We start from the raw sequence: 20524 nt of genomic DNA, 5'->3' as shown, positions 1-20524 counted from the left end.
ATGGTCACCAGATCACAGAGAGGGAACATAGTAAGGAATGTTTGCATGTGTATATATATATATATATATATATATATATATATATATATATATATATATATATATATATATATATATATATACAGATAGATAGATAGATAGATAGATAGATAGATAGATAGATAGATAGATAGATAGATAGAGATTTATAAAAGTCTTACCTTTGAGCATATTCTGGGACTGTCCTTGGGTTCTTTATTGAAGATTCTCAAATCTTTTCCTCTGGTAGCCCTCAGGTAGACTGTACCAAAACAAGAAAAATAAAGAAATGTGGTAGGATTTTCTTGTGGTTGAGAAGTCTTAGTAATATTCTTTCTTTCCTTCTTTCTTTGTTTAAGCTTCAATGAGTAAAGATAGGGCTTCTCATTCGATGGTTTAAGGGCTGGGTGTTTTACAATGATTAGAAGGAGAGAAGCCAGGGTCCTAACTTTGGGAGAAAGGGAGTTTGGCTCCCTGTCTGTATAAACTCCCCCAAACAGTTGTTCAAGTCTGCAACTCCACTCTCTCAGGACAGCCCCAAGACCAGTTAGGGGAATTCCCCCATTACCCTTTCGAGAGTAGTATTTAAAATTGAGAATGAGGGAGGTGTCACATTGACATCCAGTGGACAGAGTTTGTTTCCTTTGTTAGATTCTTTTGTTAACAGTGTATTTGGGTGCTCAGAACTAAGAGGTTTTGGTTCAGCTGTGTCTGACTCTTTGTGACCCTATTTGGGGTTTTCTTGGCAAAGATTCTGGAGTGTTTTGTTATTTCTTTCTCTAGCTCATTTTACAGATGTGGAAACTAAGGTAAAAGGTATCTTGGCATAAGCAAAGGAATACCAGGTATACAGTTAGGGGACCTGGGTTGGATTACTGACTTCACATGACCTTTGTCACTTCTCTTCCTGGGTCTCAGTCTTCCTAACGTGTGAAATGAAGGTTTGAGAGTAGGTGATCTCTTAGATCCCTGCTGACTCAAATCCTATGACTATTAGATGGTGACTTCCCCTCTCTTATAGCCTTTTTTTGTGAAATCAGACCAGTTTCTAAGCATCACTGATTCACAGGCATATAACCTAATATGTATTCAGACCTTTAGCTATTTAGCCATCTGACAGAAACATTTTCAAACAAGACTCACACAACTCATAACACTTGTACTAAATGTACAAATTTAAGTTATGGGTTTTCTCATAATTATTAATGTGTTCTAATGATGTGAACCCAGGCTGAGCATTCTGGAGAACTGATATCTAAACTTAACTCAGTGAATTATTATTAATGGATAGTTATAACAAAGATGAGAAGACTAGAACTTTGTCCCAGGGGAGTGAATTTAGAGGGCATCATGAACACCTATAGCCCTTCCACAGGGCAGAAACATCAGCTTTTAGCATCCAATATGCAAGAATTCTGAGTTCAAATCCCCCACACTTCAAGTCCCCCACACTCACTTGCTATGTGACCCTAGGCAAGACATTTAACACTATTTGCCTCAGTTTTCTCATCTGTGAAGTGAACTAGAGAAGGAAATGAAAATTACTCCAATATCTTTGGCAAGAAAACCCTAAATGGGCTCAGGAAGAGTTGGACATGACTGAAAAATGACTGAAAAATAATATATTTTCACTTTTTATTATGATATACCAGTATGCACACATATATGTGTATGTTGATACGTACTTGTTTCATTCTGCTGATAATATTAATAGTTGGTATATAGCAGTTTAAAATTTGCAAAAGGCTATCATTTTTCATGTTATATTTGATCACCACAACTCTGTTAAATAGATGCGATCACTATCTTCCCGTTACAGATGAAGAAAGTGAAGCAAACAGAGGTTAAGCAGATTACTCAGGATCACAGAGCTCTCAGGCTTCGGAGCCCAGACTTGAGCTCGAGTCTTCCTGACTCCAAGTCCAGCACTCTCCCACAGTGCTTAAGCACCAAGCTCAGCACATAACAGGTGCCTAAAAAGACTTAATGGTTGATTATTGATCATGTTGTGGTTGTCCAGTCATTTTTCAGTCATGTCCCATTCTTCATGACCCCATTTGGGGTTTTCTTGGCAAAGATACTGGAGTGGTTTGCCATTTCCTTCTCCAGATCATCTTACAGATGAGGAAACTGAGGCAAACAGGAGTAAGTGACTTGCCCAGCATCACACAGCTAGTAAGTTTCTGAGGCCAGATTTGAATTCAATAAGATGAGTCTTCCTGATTCCAGGCCTGGCATTCTATCCACTGCTCAAACCAAGCATAAAATTTCCTAATTATAAAACTGAATCAATGACTCCTTTTACACCTTAATTTGACATGATAATTCTCTAGGTGTTGGCCAGTCTAAAATTTGAATACAAAGCTCTACACTGTGCATTTGTGATGCAAAATTGTTATCTGTTAAACTCTGGGAAGGAACAGAAAATACAAAGTGTTGCAATTCATGGGACGAGATAGAATTTCAAGTAAGTTTAGCTTTGCAAAGGTACTTGTAGTTTCCCTGCACTTTTCCCCTTTGGGGGAAATCACTCCCTCTCCCCTTCCATTTCTCCTCAATAAGGAAGCCACTTTGAAATAAACTGAGGCTTGAGAGCTGAGAGCTCCCTGCCTCCAAGGTACTGATGTATTTAACCTTACCTGCGTACTTGGTTTCTCTTTTGCTTGTATTTTGGACAGTGATGGTATCCAAAATTCCTTGTGAGACTACATCACCTGTATCAAAAGGAAGGCAGAGATGAAGTTCTATAAACACAGGCTTTCTCATGAAGTTCTGGTAGACCCCTCTTACCCCTGAGAATCAAATCAAATTGGGAAATCCTTCCCAACCTGATTCCAGCTTCCCTTTCCAATGTCATTAAATTTACTCCTATGGTCATATTCCATTGTGTAGCCAAACTGATCGACTTGACCTTCACACAGTTCTGTCTCCTTTCACTGGACCAGTATATTGGTTGATCCCTGTGCCTGTAACATCCTCTCTCCTTTCTACTGCTTTGTCAGAATTTTCCAGTTTTCTCCAGTTTTTTTCTTTAAAAATGACTGCCTTTGTTCTCCTTGAATTGTGCCCAGTGGGGCAGCTCAGACTGTTCACTTCTTGGGGATTGAAGATCATGTCAGAGGGCACGGAGAACCATGCCAGTTTGACTCTCCCTCTAAGCTAGAAATGACGTATGTTGTATTTGTGTAGGAGTGTACATACACATACATACATGCATACATACATGCATACAAACATACACATATGTCTACGTATAGCTAGATAATAAGTAGTTAATGATAAATTAAATTATTTCTGCTACATGAACCTAAATCACAGTATTATAATAATATCACAAATGTACAATATTAGTATTAAATATTTTTCTTTGACAAAAATCTTAGAGAACAGACTGTATCAGGGATGAAGAGAAAGTAAGGTAGTGTGCCTAAGTAAATTCTTAAAAGCCTTACTGTTGTCAATAGGATAACTTTTCTAACTATATCAAGGACTGATCAGTAAGACAGGATGGGAACAGGCACCAAACCCCAGTCATAAACTGCATTAAAATAATTCCTGCTTTTCCCTCAGGTGAATAGGAAGTCAGTGGTGAAGGATTCTAGTTGTTCTATATTTAAGTGCAGACACTATTGAAAAGAGAAGTCTTTAACTACCGAGGATTATTTGAAATAATTAAAACACTGAGAAGAAAATCTTTGAAACAATTTCCTCTCCTAGCTTTGTGGTAAATATAAAAAAATGCTTGCTGTCACCTTTATCTTTTAATATACCATTATGAAGACTTTTTTATTAGCAAAACGTTATATTACAACATTTATTATTGGAAGGAAGGAAAACAGCATTTTTCAGCTTCCAAACAAGCATCTTATGACCCCTTTCCCTAGAGCATAAGGGCCTCAGGGGCCCACTTTTGGTTGCTATTCTTGATAAGAAAAATCCTACCTTTCATCTGAATTGGACAAAGTAGTTCTGAAAATAGAATCTTAGTAAAGACATAAAAAGTCATGTTATTTTATAATGGTTTAAGAAAGTGAACGATGATTGGCAGCATTGCTAGATTGAAAGAACTAGTTCAAATTCAGAAAAGTATGAGAGAAGTCCCAGTAAGCGACAGACTTCAACCTAATAGAGATAATATGGCCTAGATTATTGGTTGACAGAAGAGTTCAGAGTTATTTTATTTTCTACGGAAAGGATGCTATGAATTAAAAATCTAGAGACCTAAGTGGTTTGCTGCCTGGCCCTAGTTGGTTTGGTGACCAAGAATGAGAAAGAATGTTCTTTGATTTTTTTAGGTTCACGTTTGCCCTGTGGCAAGTCCTCAGGTTCTTCTCTGCCCTGGAGCAGCATGACAATGGAAATGGGATGGGTTTGGGAATCATGTAGCCCTTGGTCAAAATTCTGGCTTCTTTGTTACCTATGTAATCCTGGGAAGCTAGATAGTGCAGAGAACAGAGTACCAGGTCTGATGTCAGGAAGACATCTCTTCCTGAATTCAAATTTGGCTCCAGGTACTTACTGGTCAAGTCACTTAACTTGTTTCCTCATCTGTAAAATGAGCTGGAGAAGGAAATGGCAAACCACTCCAGTATCTTTGCCAAGAAAACCCCAAATGGGGTCATGAAAAGTCAGACATGACTGAATGAATGAACAATAAATCTTGGGCAAATCCCTTTACTTCTGTGGGTCTTAGTCTCCTCCTCTGTAAAAGGAAGGGAAGAGATCTCATGATCCTCATAGAAATACAGATTTAGAATTAGAAAGAACCCTTGAGAACATCTAATACAACTCCTTTATATATAGATGAGGAAACTGAAGGCTAGAGAGAATAAACGAGGAGTGAGGGAGTAGGGCCAGAATTTGAATCAAGGTTCTTCTACTCTAAATCCAGTGTTCCTTCCATTTTACTACACTCTTCCCTCCAGCTCTAAAAGAAATGTTTATAAAATCATTTAATCTTTATTGTTATTCTGTGCCATCTTGATAGAAGAAATTTTGAGAAAAATAGTGTGCTGGTGCAGTGAATCTAGTGCTGGGCCTGGAGTCAGGAAGACTCATCTTCCTGAGCTGAAATCTGACCTCAGATTCTTACTAGCTGTGACCCTGGTCAAGTCACTGAACCCTGTTTACTTCAGCTTCCTCATCTGTAAAATGAACCAGTGAAAGAAATAGGGGGCGGAGCCAAGATGGCGAAGTAGAAAGACGCACATACACATAGCTCCGAACACACAAACCACAGAACGGCTAGAGGGGACCAAGCCAGGGCGATTCTGCACCCAGAGACCACGGAGTATTGGAGCGAGGGAGATTTCTGCTCCAGAGAGACCTGCGGACCTCTCGCGGGGGGTCCTTCGCGCCGCCGACTGGGCGCCATGACGGGGAGCGGAGTGCGGCCCTGCCACGGCCACGACACTGAGGGGAGGAGATCCGAGAGGGCTACGGGGACGGGATCTCTAGCGGCCATGCGGGTCCCCCCACCCACAGAGGGACCTGCAAACCTCTCGCAAAAGGTCCATCGCGCTGCAGACGCGGAGCCCAGCCCGGACCTGCGGCGGCGGCGGCAGCCATGGCTCTGAGAGGTACAGATCTGAGAGGGCTCCGGAGGCGGGATCTTCAGCGGCGGCACGGGCCCCCCCACCAACAGGTGACTGACGGGGGTGGGTGAGAGAATCTCTTTGGCGGGTTGAGAGGGGAGTGGGGTGCCCCCATGGCTCGGGACCCCCTGGGAGGTGGGGGCTGAGAGGCGGCTGCGGGCGGGGGATACCCAAACGGGCAGGAGCCTGGATCCATTATGGAAGGTCTGTGCATAAACCCCCTGAGGGAACTGGGCCTGAGAGGCGGCCCTGCCCCTGACCACCTGAACTTAATTCTCACACTGAATAGCAGCCCTGCCCCCGCCAAAAATCCTAAGGCGGGAAGCAGCATTCGAATCTCAGTCCCCAAACGCTGGCTGGGAGGACCAGGAGGCGAGGTGGGTGTGAGGGGAACATTCAGAGGTCAGGCCACTGGTTGGAGAAAATGCCAAGAAAAGGGAAAAGAAATAAAACTATTGAAGGGTACTTTATCGGAGAAAAGACACTTCCTCCCTTCCTTTCTGATGGGGAGGAACAATGCTTGCCATCAGGCAAAGACACGGAAATCGAGGATTCTGTGTCCCAGCCCACCCAATGGGCTCGGGCCATGGAAGAGCTCAAGAGGAATTTTGAAAATCAAGTTAGAGAGGTGGAGGAAAAACTGGGAAGGGAAATGAGAGGGATGAGGGAGAAGCATGAAAAGCAGATCAGCTCCCTGCTAAAGGAGAACCAAAAAAATCTTGAAGAAATTGGCACCTTGAGAACTAGCCTAACTCAGTTGGCAAGGGAGGTGCAAGGGGCCAATGAGGAGAAGAATGCTTTCAAAAGCAGAATTAACCAAATGGAAAAGGAGATTCAAAAGCTCACTGAAGAAAATAGATCTTTCAAATCTGGAATGGTACGGATGGACGCTAAGGACTTTATGAGAAAGACAGATATCTCAGAACATACCGCGCAGATTCAAAAAATGGAAGATAATGTGAAATATCTTATTGGAAAAACAACTGACCTGGAAAATAGAATCAGGAGAGACAATGTAAAAATTCTGGGACTACCTGAAAACCATGATCAAAAGAAGAGCCTAGACATCATCTTCCATGAAATTATCAAGGAAAACTGCCCTGAGATTCTAGAACCAGAGGGCAAAATAAATATTCAAGGAATCCACAGAACACCGCATGAAAGAGATCCAAAAAGAGAAACTCCTAGGAGCATTGTGGCCAAATTCCAGAATTCCCAGGTGAAAGAGAAAATATTGCAAGCAGCTAGAAAGAAACAATTCAAGTATTGTGGAAATACAATCAGGATAGCACAAGATCTGGCACCCTCTACATTGAGGGATAGAAGGGAATGGAATAGGATATTCCAGAAGTCAAAGGAACTAGGACTGAAGCCAAGAATCACCTACCCAGCAAAACTGAGTATAATACTTCAGGAGAAAAAAATGGTCTTTCAATGAAATAGAGGATTTTCAAATTTTCCTGATGAAAAGAAAAAAAATGGAAAGAAAATTTGACTTTCTAACACAAGAATGAAGAGAACCATGAAAAGGCGAACAGCAAAGAGAAATCATAAGGGACTTACTAAAGTTGAACTGTTTACATTCCTACATGGAAAGACAATATTTATAACTCTTGAAACATTTCAGTTTCTGGGCACTGGGTGGGAGTACACACACACACACATGCACACACACACACACACACATACATAAAGACAGAGTGCACAGAGTGAATTGAAGAGGATGGGATCATATATTAAAAAAAAAAAGTGAATCAAGCAGTGAGAGAGAAATATTGGGAGGAGAAAGGGAGAAGTTATATGGGGCAAATTATCTCTCATAAAAGAGGCAAGCAAAAGACTTATTAGTGATGGGATAAAGAGGGGAGGCAAGAGAAAAACATGAGGTCTACTCTCATCACATTCCACTAAAGGAAAGAATATAATGCACACTCATTTTGATAGGAAAACCTATCTCATAATACAGGAGAGTGGGGGACAGGGGCACAAGCAGGGATGGGGGGAGGATGGAGGGGAGGGTATGGGGAGGAGAATGCAATACGAGGTCGACACTCATGGGGAGGGAAAGGACCATAAGAAAATAGAAGTAAAGGGGGACAGGATAGGATGGAGGGAAATATAGTTAGTCCTATACAACACAACTAGTATGGAAATCATTTGCAAAACTAAACAGATATGGCCTATATTGAATTGCCTGTCTTTCAAGGGGAAGGGGTGGAGAGGGAGGGAGCTAAGGAGGTTGGAACTCAAAGTGTTAGGACCAAATGTAATGTTCTTACCACTGAGTAACAAGAAATACAGGTTAAGGGGTCAAGAAAGCTATCTGGTCCTACAGGACAAAAGAGAAGACGGAGACAAGGGCAGGGAGGGAGGATAGAGGAAAGAGCAGATAGGTCACAGGGGCAATTAGAAAGCTTGGGTTTGGGGGGGGAGAGGGGATAAAAGGGGAGAAAATTTGTAACCCAAAATTGTGTGAAAATAAATGTTAAAAATTAATAAAAAAAAAAAAAGAAAAAAGAAAAATCAGGAAAATCTATCAAATTTCGAAAAATCTGAAAATATATGCAATATTCCATACCTCTTTAAAGGAAAAGAATGGAAATTTTCATCTCTCTTCTTTAAACTTTATTCTTTTTAATTTTGCAAAATTCATTTTAATTTTTTTATGTTCTTTCCATTTACTTTTCTATAATGATTAAACATATTACTTTCAAAAAAAAAAAAAAAGAAAAGAAAGAAATAGCAGGCCACTGCAGTATTTTGCCAAGTAAACTCCAAGTGGGGTCATGAAGAGATGAACACAGCTGTAAAATGCCTGAACAACAAGAAGTCCGTATTGACCATCCACAATTCAGACAGCCTCTTTGACCCTTCCAATCCAACTACTCTATTATTTTAGGATTATTTAAACTGAAACTTGGCATTGAATCCATTTTTGGTAAATGTTTCTTTTCTTTTTAACACTTAAAGATTTTTTTTTTGAGTTCCAAATTCTCTGTCATTATTTATCTCCTTCCCCATTTATTGAGTAAGCAAGCAATAAAACATCAATTACACATGTGAAATCGTATAAAATATTTCCATATTAGCCAGGTTGTAAAAAAGAAAAATAAAGTGAAAAAAATTTGAATTTTCTCTCAAAGTTAGTAATATCTCTCTCTGGAAATAGATAGCATTTTTCACCATGATGCCTTCAGAATTTTCTTGGTCATTTTAGCTAAGTCTTTTACAGTTGATTACAATTACAATACTGCTACAATGTACCATGATTTCTTAGTTGTGCTCACTTCACTCTGTATCAATTCATCTTTCCAGGTTTTTCTGAAACCATCCTATTCATCATTTCTTATGGCAAAATAGTATACTATCACAATCATATACCACAATTTGTCAGATACACCACAAATGATGGGCATCCTCTCAATTTCCATTTTTTGCCACCACAAAAAGAGCTGCCATAAATATTTTTCTACACATAGATCCTTTTCATTTGTCTTTAACTCTTTGGGATACCAGCCTAATAGTGATATTGCGGGGTCAAAGGGCATGCACAGTTTTATACTCTTTTGGGTACAGTTCCAAATTGTTCTCCAGAAAGGTTGGACCAATTCATGACTCCAAAAATGGTGCACTAGTGTCCCTATTTTTCACATTCCTCCAATATGGTCATTTTCCTTTTCTGCCATCTTAGTTAATCTGATGGGTATAAGGCAGTAATTCAGAGTTCTTCTAATTTGCATTTCTCTAATTATTAAGGTGAGTCAGAGCGATTTTCCCCACATGACTATAGCTAGCTTTGATATACTTTGAAAATTGCCTGTTTGTACCCTTTGATCATTTATCAATTGGGGAATGGTTGTTATTTTTATAAATTTGACTCAGTTCCTTATATATTTGGGGAATGAAGCTTTTGTTAGTGAAATTTGCAAAATGTTTAGATATTTCTTCAATGTTTATGATACTTTTGGCAAAAAGTAGTTTTCCAATTATTTCTTTTAATTGCCTCTTTTTTTTTTTTTTGCTTTATCTGAGATCATGATTGCTACCCCTGTCCTTTTTACCTCAGATGAGACATAATAGTTTGTGCTCTAGTCTCTTATTTTAACTCTGTCTTTCTTTTTCAAGTATGTTTCTTGTAAAGAACATATTGTTGGATCCTGGTTTCTTTCTGTAAAAATTTGTTTACTTATTTTTAGTTTTCAACATTCGTTTCCACAAGATTTTGAATTCCAAATTTTCTCCCCATCTCTTCCCTCTCCCCCCACCCAAGACACTGTGCATTCTGATTACCCCTTCCCCCATCTGCCCTCCCTTCTATCACACCCCTCCCTTCCCTTATCATTATCTTCTTTCTTCTTGTAGGGCAAGATAGATTTCTAAACCCCATTTCCTATATTTCTTATTTCCCAGTTGCATGCAAAAACAATTCTCAGCATTGTTCCTAAAACTTTGAGTTCCAACTTCTCTACCTTCCTCACTCCCCCACTGAGAAGGCAGGCAATTCAATATAGACTATACATGTGTAGTTATGCAAAAGACTTCCATAATAATCATGTTGTGAAAGACTAACTATATTTCTCTCCATCCTATCTTGCCCTCCTTTTATTCTATTCTGTCTTTTGACCTTGTCCCTCAACAAAAGTGTTTACTTCTAATTACTTCCTCCTCCCATTTGCCTTCCCTTCTATCATGCCCCCCACACCCCACTTATTCCCTTCTCCCCTACTTTCTAATAGTTTAAGATAGATTTTCATATCAAATTGAGTGTGCATGTTATTCTCTCCTTAAGCCAAATGAGATGAGAATAAGCTTCACCTTTTCCCTCTCACCGCCCCACTTTTCCCTTCCATTATAAAAGCTTTTTCTTGAATCTTTTATGAGAGATAATTTAACCCATTCCATTTCTCCCTTTCTCCTCCCAATATATTCCTCTCTCACCCTTTAATTTTACTTTTTTTAGATATCATCCCTTCCTATTCAATTCACCCTGTACCCTCTGCCAATATATATGTATATAATCCCTCCAACTACCCAAATACTGAGAAAAGTTTCAAGAATTACAAATATTATCTTTCCATGTAGGAATGTAAACAGTTCAACTTTAAGTCCCTTATGATTTCTCTTTACCTTTTCATGCTTCTTTGATTCTTGTGTTTCAAAGTTAAATTTTCTATTCAGCTCTGGTCTTTTCATCAAGAATGTTTGAAAGTCCTCTATTTCACTGAATGGCCATTTTTTCCCCCTGAAGTATTATACTCAGTTTTGCTGGGTAGGTGATTCTTGGTTTTAATCCTAGTTCTTTTGACTTCTAGAATATCATATTCCAAGCCCTTTCATCCCTTAATGTAGAAGCTACTAGATCTTTTGTTATCCTTATTGTATTTCCACAATACTCAAATTGTTTCTTTCTGGCTGCTTGCAATATTTTCCCCTTGACCTTAGAACTCTGGAATTTGGCTACAATATTCGTAAGAGTTTTTCTTTTAGGATTTCTTTCAGGAGGTGATTGTTAGATTCTTTCAATATTTATTTTACCCTCTGGTTCTAGAATATCAGGGTAGTTTTTCCTTGATCATTTCTTGAAAGATGATGTTTATGCTCTTTTTTTGATCATGGTTTTCAGGTAGTCCCATAATTTTTAAATTGTCTCTCCTGGATCTGTTTTCCAGGTCAGTTGTTTTTCCAATGAGATATTTCACATTGTCTTCAATTTTTCCATTCCTTTGGTTTTGTTTTGTAATTTCTTGGTTTCTCATAAAGTCATTACCTTCCATCTGCTCCATTCTAATTTTTAAAGGACTATTTTCTTCAGTGAGCTTCTGAACCTCCTTTTCCATTTGACTAATTCTGCTTTTTAAAGTGTTCCTCTCCTCTGGCTTTTTGGACTTCTTTTGCTATTTAGGTTAGTCTATTTTTAAAGATGTTATTTTCTTCAGCAGTTTTTGGGTCTCCTTTAGCAACTATTGACCCACAGTTCATGATTTTCTTGCATCACTGTCCTTTCTCTTTCCAATTTTTTCTCTGCCTCTCTTACTTGATTTCCAAAATCCTTTTTGAGCTCTTCCATGGCCTGAGACCATTGTATATCTTTTTGGAGGTTTTGGATGCAGAAGCCTTGACTTTTATGTCTTGCTCGGATGCTATGCTTTATTCTTCCTCATCTGAAAGAATGAAAGGAAATACCTATTTACCAAGAAAGTAACTTTCTATAGTATTAGTTTTTCCCTTTTTTGGGCATTTTCCCAGCCAGTTACTTGACTTTTAAGCCCTTTGTCAAGTGGAGTGTATGTTCTAGGGACCTGTAAGTTCTCAGTTCCTCCAAGGTGGTATAATGAAAGGAGAGGTGTTTACTCCTCTTCTGGCCCGTGCTCTAGTCTGGGAACAACCATAAGCTTTTTTGCCCAGGATCTGTTAGTAGAATACCCTCTCCAGAGCCTCCACTATTCCGGCAGGCCAGTGCTCCTTCTCATCCAAGGACTGCCACTCAGGGCTGAGACCCAGATCAACTGATGGATTCTCCTTGGGTCTTTAGGTTGAGAGCTCCTAAAATGGATGCTGTGCCACAGTGGCTGCTGCTGCCCTGAGGCTGGGGGCTGGACCTGGGGTGAACCATGTTCCCTTCTCACCCAGGAGAAAGAGCATTCTAACTGACCTTTGAACTGTCTTTGGCATTTGTGGTTGAGAAATCTGGGAATCCCAGTTGCTGCCCATGGTTCTGCATCCTGAAGGCTGCTCCAGTCCTGTCAGTGCCGCACCACATAGCCAAGGCTAGGCTGCACCTGCTCTGAGCCCAGTGTGATAGATCTTTCCTGTTGGCCTTCCAGGTTGCCTTGGGATGGAAATCTCTTTCACTCTGTTGTTTTGTGGCTTCTGGTTCTCTAGAAGTGTTTAGAGTCATTTTTTACAGGTATTTTATGGGCTATGGGGGGAGAGCTAGAGCAGGTTTGTCCTTCTATTCCATCATCTTGGCTCCACCCCTCCTGCCCCTCCCACAGGATTCTGGTTTCTAATTCATTCTGCTATCTGTTTCTGTTTTATGGATGAATTCATCCTATTTCCATTCACAGTAATGACTATTAACTGTGAATTTCTCTCCAACCTCTTTTTTTATATTTATCCTCTATCTTTTTACCTTGCGCCTCCTTAAAAGTCTATTTTACTTCTGGCCACTGCTTTTCTTAATCTGCCTTTCCCTTTATTACCTCCTCTGATTTCTCTTCTCCTTCTTCTTCTCTGCTGGGTTAGATTAAATTAGATAGATTTCTATACCCAACTCAATGTGTATATATGCAGGCTTCCATCTTTGAATCAATTCTGATGAAAGTGAGGTTCAAGTGTTACCCACCACCCCATCAGTTTCTCTGTCATTCATTAAAGCTCTTCCTTGCATGCCTCTTTTACATGAGATAATTTCTCCCATTCTTCCTTTTCCTTCCTACTTTTCCTAGTGCATTGAGATCACCCTAACATCATCAAGTCATATCCATATCCTCTATCTACATAGATTCCTTCTAACTGTCTTAATAATGATAAAGTTCTTAGGAATTACATATGTCATCTTCCCATACACAAATGTAAACATTTTATGCTTCTTGCATCTTTTATGATTTCTACTTCGTTTATCTTTTCATAATTCTCTTGAATCTTGTGTTTAAATGTCACATTTTCTCTTCAGCTCTGGTCTTTTCATCAGAAATGCTTGAAAGTCCTCTTTTTTATTAAATATACTTTCCCCCTGAAGTATTATGCTTAGTTTTGCTGGGTATGTTATTCTTGACTGTAATCCTAGCTATTTTGTCTTCTGTAAAATCATATTCTCAGCTCTCAGTTCCTTTAATATGAAAGCTGCAAAATCTTGTGTGATCCTTACTTTCTTTCCATGATATTGGAATGGTTTCTTTCTGGCTGCTTGCAATAATTTCTTCTTGACCTGGGAACTCTGAAATTTGACTATCATATTTCTGGGAGTTTTCATTTTTGCAATCTTTTTCAGGAGGTAATCAGTGGATTCTTTCAATTTCTATTTTACCTTCTGGATCAGACATATTGGAGTAGTTTTCCTTTATAATTTCTTGAAATATGATGTCTAAGCTCTTTTTTTTATCATGGCTTTCAGGTAGTCCAATAATTCTAAAATGCTCTCTCTTTAATCTATTTTCTAGTTCAGTTGTTTTTCCAATGAAATATTTCCTACTTTCTTCTATTTTTCTCATTCTTTTGACTTTGTCTTATTGTTTCTTGATGTCACATGATGTCATTACTTTCCACTTCCTCCATTCTACTTTTTAAGACATTATTCTTCAAAGAGCTTCTGTACCTCTTTTTTCATTTGGTCAATTTTGCTTTTTAAGGAGTTCTTTGCTTTAATGAATTTTTTGTGCCTCTTTTTCCATTTGGCATATTCTATTTTTTTAGGGTCTCTAGTTGGATTTTGCTATTGATATAAAACATATTGCATCTCCCAGACTGGTTCAAGAGTTCTAAAATGACCCTGTATTCCTATCTCTGCTGGAGATGAAGCAGTCAGTGTGATTGGGGTGGGATAGAAAGGAGAGGGGTGAAAGGCACCTGGGCTTCCTTTCCACCTTGGGATGGGGTGTGGCAGAGGGTCTTTCTTGAAGGAGAGGAATTGACTGTCCAGGACCTTTAGGTGCTGAGCTCTCCCTGCCTCAACTGACACCAGCCCATTTCTCTCAGCTCTTGAATCAATCATTTTCAGACATCAATTATTGAACATTAGGGGCAGGATGGAGCATCATATGAAAAGCATTGAATGTTCTAAAATCTGAAGCACATGGCTTGTGCTAGAGTCTCCTAGCTGCCCTGATCCTGCCATGGACACTTTCTTATCCCCAACATTGGGAGGGACTAAGAACAGGAGAGGGGAGCTTTCCCCAGGCTTTCCCTGGGGTTTAAGGAGGAGATACACCAAGGACACCAGCTCCCTTGTGCAATGGAGGCAGCGAGAAAGGTGGAAAGAGCCCGGCCTTGGAATTTGCTTTCCCTTTCCTGACTCTGTCTTTTCCTACTCCAGTCACCAACTACTGCTTTCCTTCCAGAACTCCTGGATCATTCTCCAGGGATGTTGGAGCAGAAGTCTTTAGTTGGCCATCTGAGGCCTCTGACTGATTCCACATTTCCTTTGGCTCCTGAGTCAAGAGACTGCCTCTGTGACTTCTTGCCTGGTTTCCTTGCTCTAGTGGGGCTCTTATTCTTTGGCATAGACAAAGGGTCCTCTAAATCAGTAACATCAGGGATAGATTTTTTCTTTTACATGCTTCTTATGGGATTTCCCTCCTTTGAGGGCCAGAGGTCTAGGATCTCCCTGGAACCAAATGGTCCTTCCATGCCTATCCTGGAGGAAACTCATGCCAGACACAGAGTACCAGTGTAGCTGCACCCAGAAAGCTGAGAAGTCATCCTTCCTGTTGGACCCTTATCCCCTAGTTGGATCACCTCCTTAGGTGCCAAGTGGCACAATTCCAGCAAATCTGGGTTCTCTAGTTTTGCCTCGACCTTCTTGCTCAAGGTCGGTTCTAAGTTTGGCTTCTGATGCTTCAGGGCCTCCAAGACAGTTCTGGCCTTCTCCAAGAGAGGGGTCTTCATTTGGTGAAGAATCTCTACCCAAAGATAGTTGCTGGTGCCTTTGAAGAATTTATGGTCTAGGAGAGCTGCTCAAATGGGCTTGTTAGAAGTCTTGTCAGCCAAGCTCTGGAGCACGTTCTCCCTGAATTTCTCATACTCCAGTAGAAAACAGGGGCCTCGCCCAGGCTACCATGTGCCCTGAACTTCCCAGTGACCAAAGCATCAGATGTCCACAAAACAGAGGGCTTGGCTAGGCAGAGGAGAGATTGTGTAGAAGTGCAGGTGGGCATGCTTGGGCAGAGAGTCCACTGGGACCAGCTGAAAGGAGCTGGACATGCCAAAGGGGAACACAAGGTCTAGGGGTGCCTGTGTGGGCTGGGCCTCCAGCAGTAGGCTCAGTCAGCCGCACCTCCTTGCCCTGAGAGGTGGCTGTGATACTGTAGGTGCTGCTCTCAAAAGGCATCTCAGGGTTTTTGCTCACCTTGGACTTCTCCACCCATTCCGAAAAACACTAGGTCCTTGCACCTGGTGTTCACATAGCAGCTGGCCAGGTGGAGCTTCAGGCATCCTGCTCTCAGCTGGGCTCCATACAAACTGATGGCATATTCTATTTTTTTTAATTATTATTATCTTCAATATTTCTTGTGCCTCTTTTACCAAGTTTTTAATTTTCTTTTCACAATTTTCTTGTATCACCCTCATTTATTTTTCCATTTTTTCCTTTTATCATTCTTATCTCTAACTCTTCCAAGAGTTTGGCTTGTGTCTAATTTGCATCATTACTTGTACCTATTTTATGTTGTTTTCTTCTGAGTTTGTGTCTTAATCTTCCTTGCCACCACAGACAATTGTTATGGTCAGGTTCTTTGGTTGTTGGTCTTGTTTACTCTTTTCTCCAGACTCTTTCTTCACTTTGAATTTCATGTTAAAATTGGTCTCAGCTCCCTTGGAAGTGGGGAGATATTCTCCCAAGCTTCAGAAATTTTTATGCTGCTATTTTCAGAGCTAGGTCTGGAAGTCTGAAAGTTTTTGGTAGTTCCAAGATAGAGTGATTCTGGGAGACATGTCATCACTGCTCTCCTGGTCTATACCCCAGAGGGGCCTCTGCTCCTTTGTAGGAATAAGAGTTAGTGCATTTCTTGGCCCTGGAACTGTGACCAAGTTCTCTTTTGCAGCTGCAAGTGCTATGGCCTCTCTCTGCCTTGGAACAGCAATCCAGAACTTCATAGGGACAATGAAATTGCAACTGCTGGCCCTGTGCCCAGGATCTCCTCAGGGTCCCCTATAAACTCTTTCTGACCACTATTTCAATCCTCTTACCACCTCTGGGCTGAGAGTTCCTGAAGCTGCCACTGTTGCTATTGCTGCCAGCACCATGGCCCATTGCTGGTGTTGCCATATGTAGGCTCCAGGTCAGCAGCCACCCACAAGACCTTTCCTTGTGACCTCCTAAGTTGTCTTGGTCTAGAAAAATGTCTCTGCCTGACCTTTCATTGACTTTGCTCCCTCAACTTGATTTGAAGTTATTTGCAGGGGAACGTTGGGAGAATTCAGCTGTGTTGCTGCCTCTGTTGCACCATCTTGGCTCACGAATGTTTCTTTTCAGCAAATTTAATTCTTCCTCTGGTCCAGGAGCTCAGGGTGTTTATTTGCGAGCTTTGAGAAGCCACCAAAAAAAATTCACCTGAAGAATCAGCCCTGAAGTGAGGAAGAGCAGAAAATGGAATCTTGCCACAGCTGAAGGTGCTCTGCTTGCTGATGATAAGTAGCCGGAGCCCATTAGCAGAGTCTTAAGTATCCGAAAAAGGGCAAAGGGGGAGAACAAATTCAAAATACCCCTTGTGGAGCGGGGGGGGGGGGGGGGGGGGGGGGGGGGGGAGCGGCTAAGAAAGGACCTCGGAACAACCCAGAGTTGTTTCATTTGGTTTCTTCACCACTCAGTAAGCACACACACATGTATTTAAAACACACTTGACCAGGGCCTGTCCTGCACCTTTCCTGTTTTTTACCTGGTAATTTCATAAAGGCCAGCAAAGGCAGGGAGGAGCAGACAATAAGAGAACTCTAAGTCCCAGCAGGCATAAAATCTTATCCAGGAAACTCTTAATAAGTTTAATAAGGATCCAGACTAGGCAATAGAACGTTCAGCAATCAACCACCTTCTGACATTCTTGACAGATTACCTTTCTCTTCTAGGCAGTGTTTTCAGGAATATAATGCTGGGGATCAGTGCCTAGATGGGATTTACCATATACGAATAGACATATGAGGTCTTATTCTGCCTGTCACACTATTAATAGAGGGGAGGATAATTGCCTTCATTTCAGGATCTTAAGACCGTTCCTGCAACCTCGTTAGTCATTTTGCCCTTCCTCTCTCTCCTCTGTATATTTTTTTGACAAGATTATCAGGGTTAGGTGACTTGCACAAAGTCACAAAGCTAGTAAATGTCAAGTGTCTGAGGCTGAATTTGAACCCAGGTCCTGACTCAGGGGCTGGTGTTCTATCCACTGCACCACCCAGCTGCCCTCTTCTCTGTATACTTTATGAAGAAAACAAATAGACCTTTGACAACAGTAAAATCTGAGCATGGAGCTGCACAGTCTTACTGACTTTCACACATAGAGGCTATAATGGTTTAAGTTATTTGTGAGTGATATAAAGGTTTACTCAGAGAACTGTTATAGATCAATTAAATCGAGTGAAATAATAACTGCTATAAAAGTAGCAGGATATAAAACAAAAAAGGAACATAAACACCTTCAGCCTTTTGCATACTACTAACAAAACATAGTAGAAAGAGGTTCCCTTCAAAACAACTATAAAATTAATAAAAATTTCTGTGCATCCAACACCTAGGACTGACATGAAATAAAGGAAGACCCAAATGATTAAAGAGATGTTAATTGCTTAGAGTTGGGCCATTCCAATACAATTAAATTCATAATAATATTTGAATAGATTTATAGGTTTAGTGCCATACCAATCATCCTACCAAGGAGTTATTTTATAGATCTAGACAAAGTAATAACAAAATTCATCTGAGAAAACAAAGGACCAAAAACCATGACGGAAATACTTTTTTAAAAGGAAGGAAATAAACATTATTAAATACTACATATGTGTCAGGCACTCTCATTCGATCCTTAAAACAACACTGTGGGGTAGTTAGTGACTATTTATTTTCCTCATTATTATTGTTCAGGAAACTGAGGCCGGTAGAGGTTAAGTGACTAAAGTGTGACTCTGTCCACCAAGTCACCTAACTACCTCACAAAGGAAAAGGAAGTCAGGAAAGAAGTACCAAAGTTTATACTCTACTAAAAAGCAGCAACTTTCAAAAATATTTAGTACTGGTTAAAAAAGGAAAGACGAATGCAAAAAGGCCCAGAAAAAATGAACTTAGTAGAAAAATGTTCCATAAACTTTAAGATAACAACTATGAGATAAGGATGTTCTAGTTGACAAAAAATGTTGGGAAAACTGGAAAGTAGTCACAGAAACTAAGTTTAGATGAACACCTTATTGAATAAATCACAATGAACTCCAAATGGATACATATATATGAAATGTCATATTTTTGAAAATAGAGGGGGGAAAAGATGGTTTTTTTTAAAACTATGACTAGAAAGATAATTCTTACTTATATAAGGGATAAAGATGCTCATAAAAGATAAACTGGATTATGTCAATTATAGAAAATTGAAAATCTTCTGCACAAGTAAAATAAATCAAATAATTGGAAAAAATCTTGACAGCAAAATTTTTGATGAAGATAATATCTAACATAACTAAGGAACTGATACACATTAATTAAGAAGAGCCTTTCTTTAGTTGGGAGTTTTTATAGAGGGGAGGACGAGGCATGAACACGTTTTAGGGAACAGCGAACAGCCAATAGAGAGGGAAAGATGGATGATAGAAAGACAATTTACTCAAGAAGGTGGTATAGAATGAGATTACTTGTGTATATAAAGAAGTCTGATTTAGCAACAAGAAGGGCCACCTCTTCAAGTGAGATAAGGATGAAGAAAGAGATGGAGGGGGAATATGAGATAAGGAGTAGAGAAGAATCTCTAAATGAATAACCTTATTTGGGAGTGGGGTGGGGAATATGAAGCAAAATCTTCAGCTGAGGGAGTAGGGAAAAAGGAGGTTCCGTAAGTGGGTTTTATGAGGGTGAAAAGTTTTCATTCAGATCCCTCAGCCTCCACATCTAAATGTGCCAAGTCAATTCTACTGCCACAATACCTCCTACCTCTCTCCTCTCCATTAACATGCTCATCTTCCTCATTTAGGCCCTCATTACCTATTCTCAGTACTACTTTATTCATCTCCTATTTCAAATTTGTGTTCCAGTTTGTCTAAGCTAAATTCTAACTAATACGATACATCCCATAATTCCTGGTTTATGCTTGCCACACTTTCTTTCATACCAAGGATAAATATTTGCAATTTAGGAGTTTTGTGACAGCAAAAACTATACTTTGCGGATGAATTGGCATTACTGCCTAGAAAATGTATCAATAGAAAACTATAAACTCCTTAAGCAAATGCCCTTTAGTCTTTTTACCAAATGACGCTCCTTCAGGACATTTCTTTTGTTAGTAGTCAAGCTATTTAGAGATAAAGAAAACTCCACGAGTCTGAGTTGCTACCAATTGTTTATTTTCTTGCTTACTTATGTAATTCTTTGCTTTTTACTATTTTGACTTACATCTTGAACTGGTTAAAAGTGCTTTCCATGTTTCCCAAAATAAGGACTAAATTGATAATGTTCATTTCAACTTGAATGGAGTAGTCTTTTGTCCACCTGATTTCTGAGACTATATAAAATGGATTTCTGTAACTTCTCAAGAGATTTTGAGTACAGACAAGACAGATGAATGTTTCAATCCTACTTCAGTCATCTCATTTACCTAATGACTACCCTAGAATCCCAGGGAACTGGAAAACTGAACACCACCGGCACAGAGACCTTTCCTGTTCAGAAAGGGAATATCATCATTGGTGCTACCAACTCCATGAACCATCTTGAATGTTGCTGGGAACTCTCAGAAACACCCTCAAAGTGTTGAGATGAGACTGTAGGCCTCTGCACTATCCAAAGAACTGGTGAAGACCTAATATGAGACACAGACCTCCATCTCCAACCCTCCTAAAATCTCCGTTAGGAATAAAGAAAAATTATTCAATAAACCTCATAAGGATACATAACTTCTGTGAATGGGATATTTTTTTTCTTTCTGTAGTGTTGGATTACTTACCACAAAAATCATTGATTTATAGAAGAATTGTTACATGCAGAATATTGTATGGAAGAGTTG

General features: G+C 39.8%; 1 long non-coding RNA gene and 1 pseudogene across 1 annotated transcript in view; one reads left to right on the top strand and one right to left on the bottom strand.

The window, feature by feature from the left end:
* LOC140501841 (uncharacterized) overlaps positions 1-20524 on the top strand; it is a 95664-nt gene that overhangs the window by 11411 nt on the left and 63729 nt on the right. The gene's annotated exons all lie outside the window — the stretch shown is intronic.
* LOC140498778 (endonuclease 8-like 1 pseudogene) lies at positions 14654-16581 on the bottom strand (annotated as a pseudogene).

The sequence above is a fragment of the Notamacropus eugenii genome, chromosome 4 (genome assembly GCF_028372415.1).
Source record: "Notamacropus eugenii isolate mMacEug1 chromosome 4, mMacEug1.pri_v2, whole genome shotgun sequence".
NCBI lineage: Eukaryota > Metazoa > Chordata > Mammalia > Diprotodontia > Macropodidae > Notamacropus > Notamacropus eugenii.
Note: the sequence above shows the minus strand (reverse complement) of the source record. Positions and strands in the feature narration are given on the sequence as shown.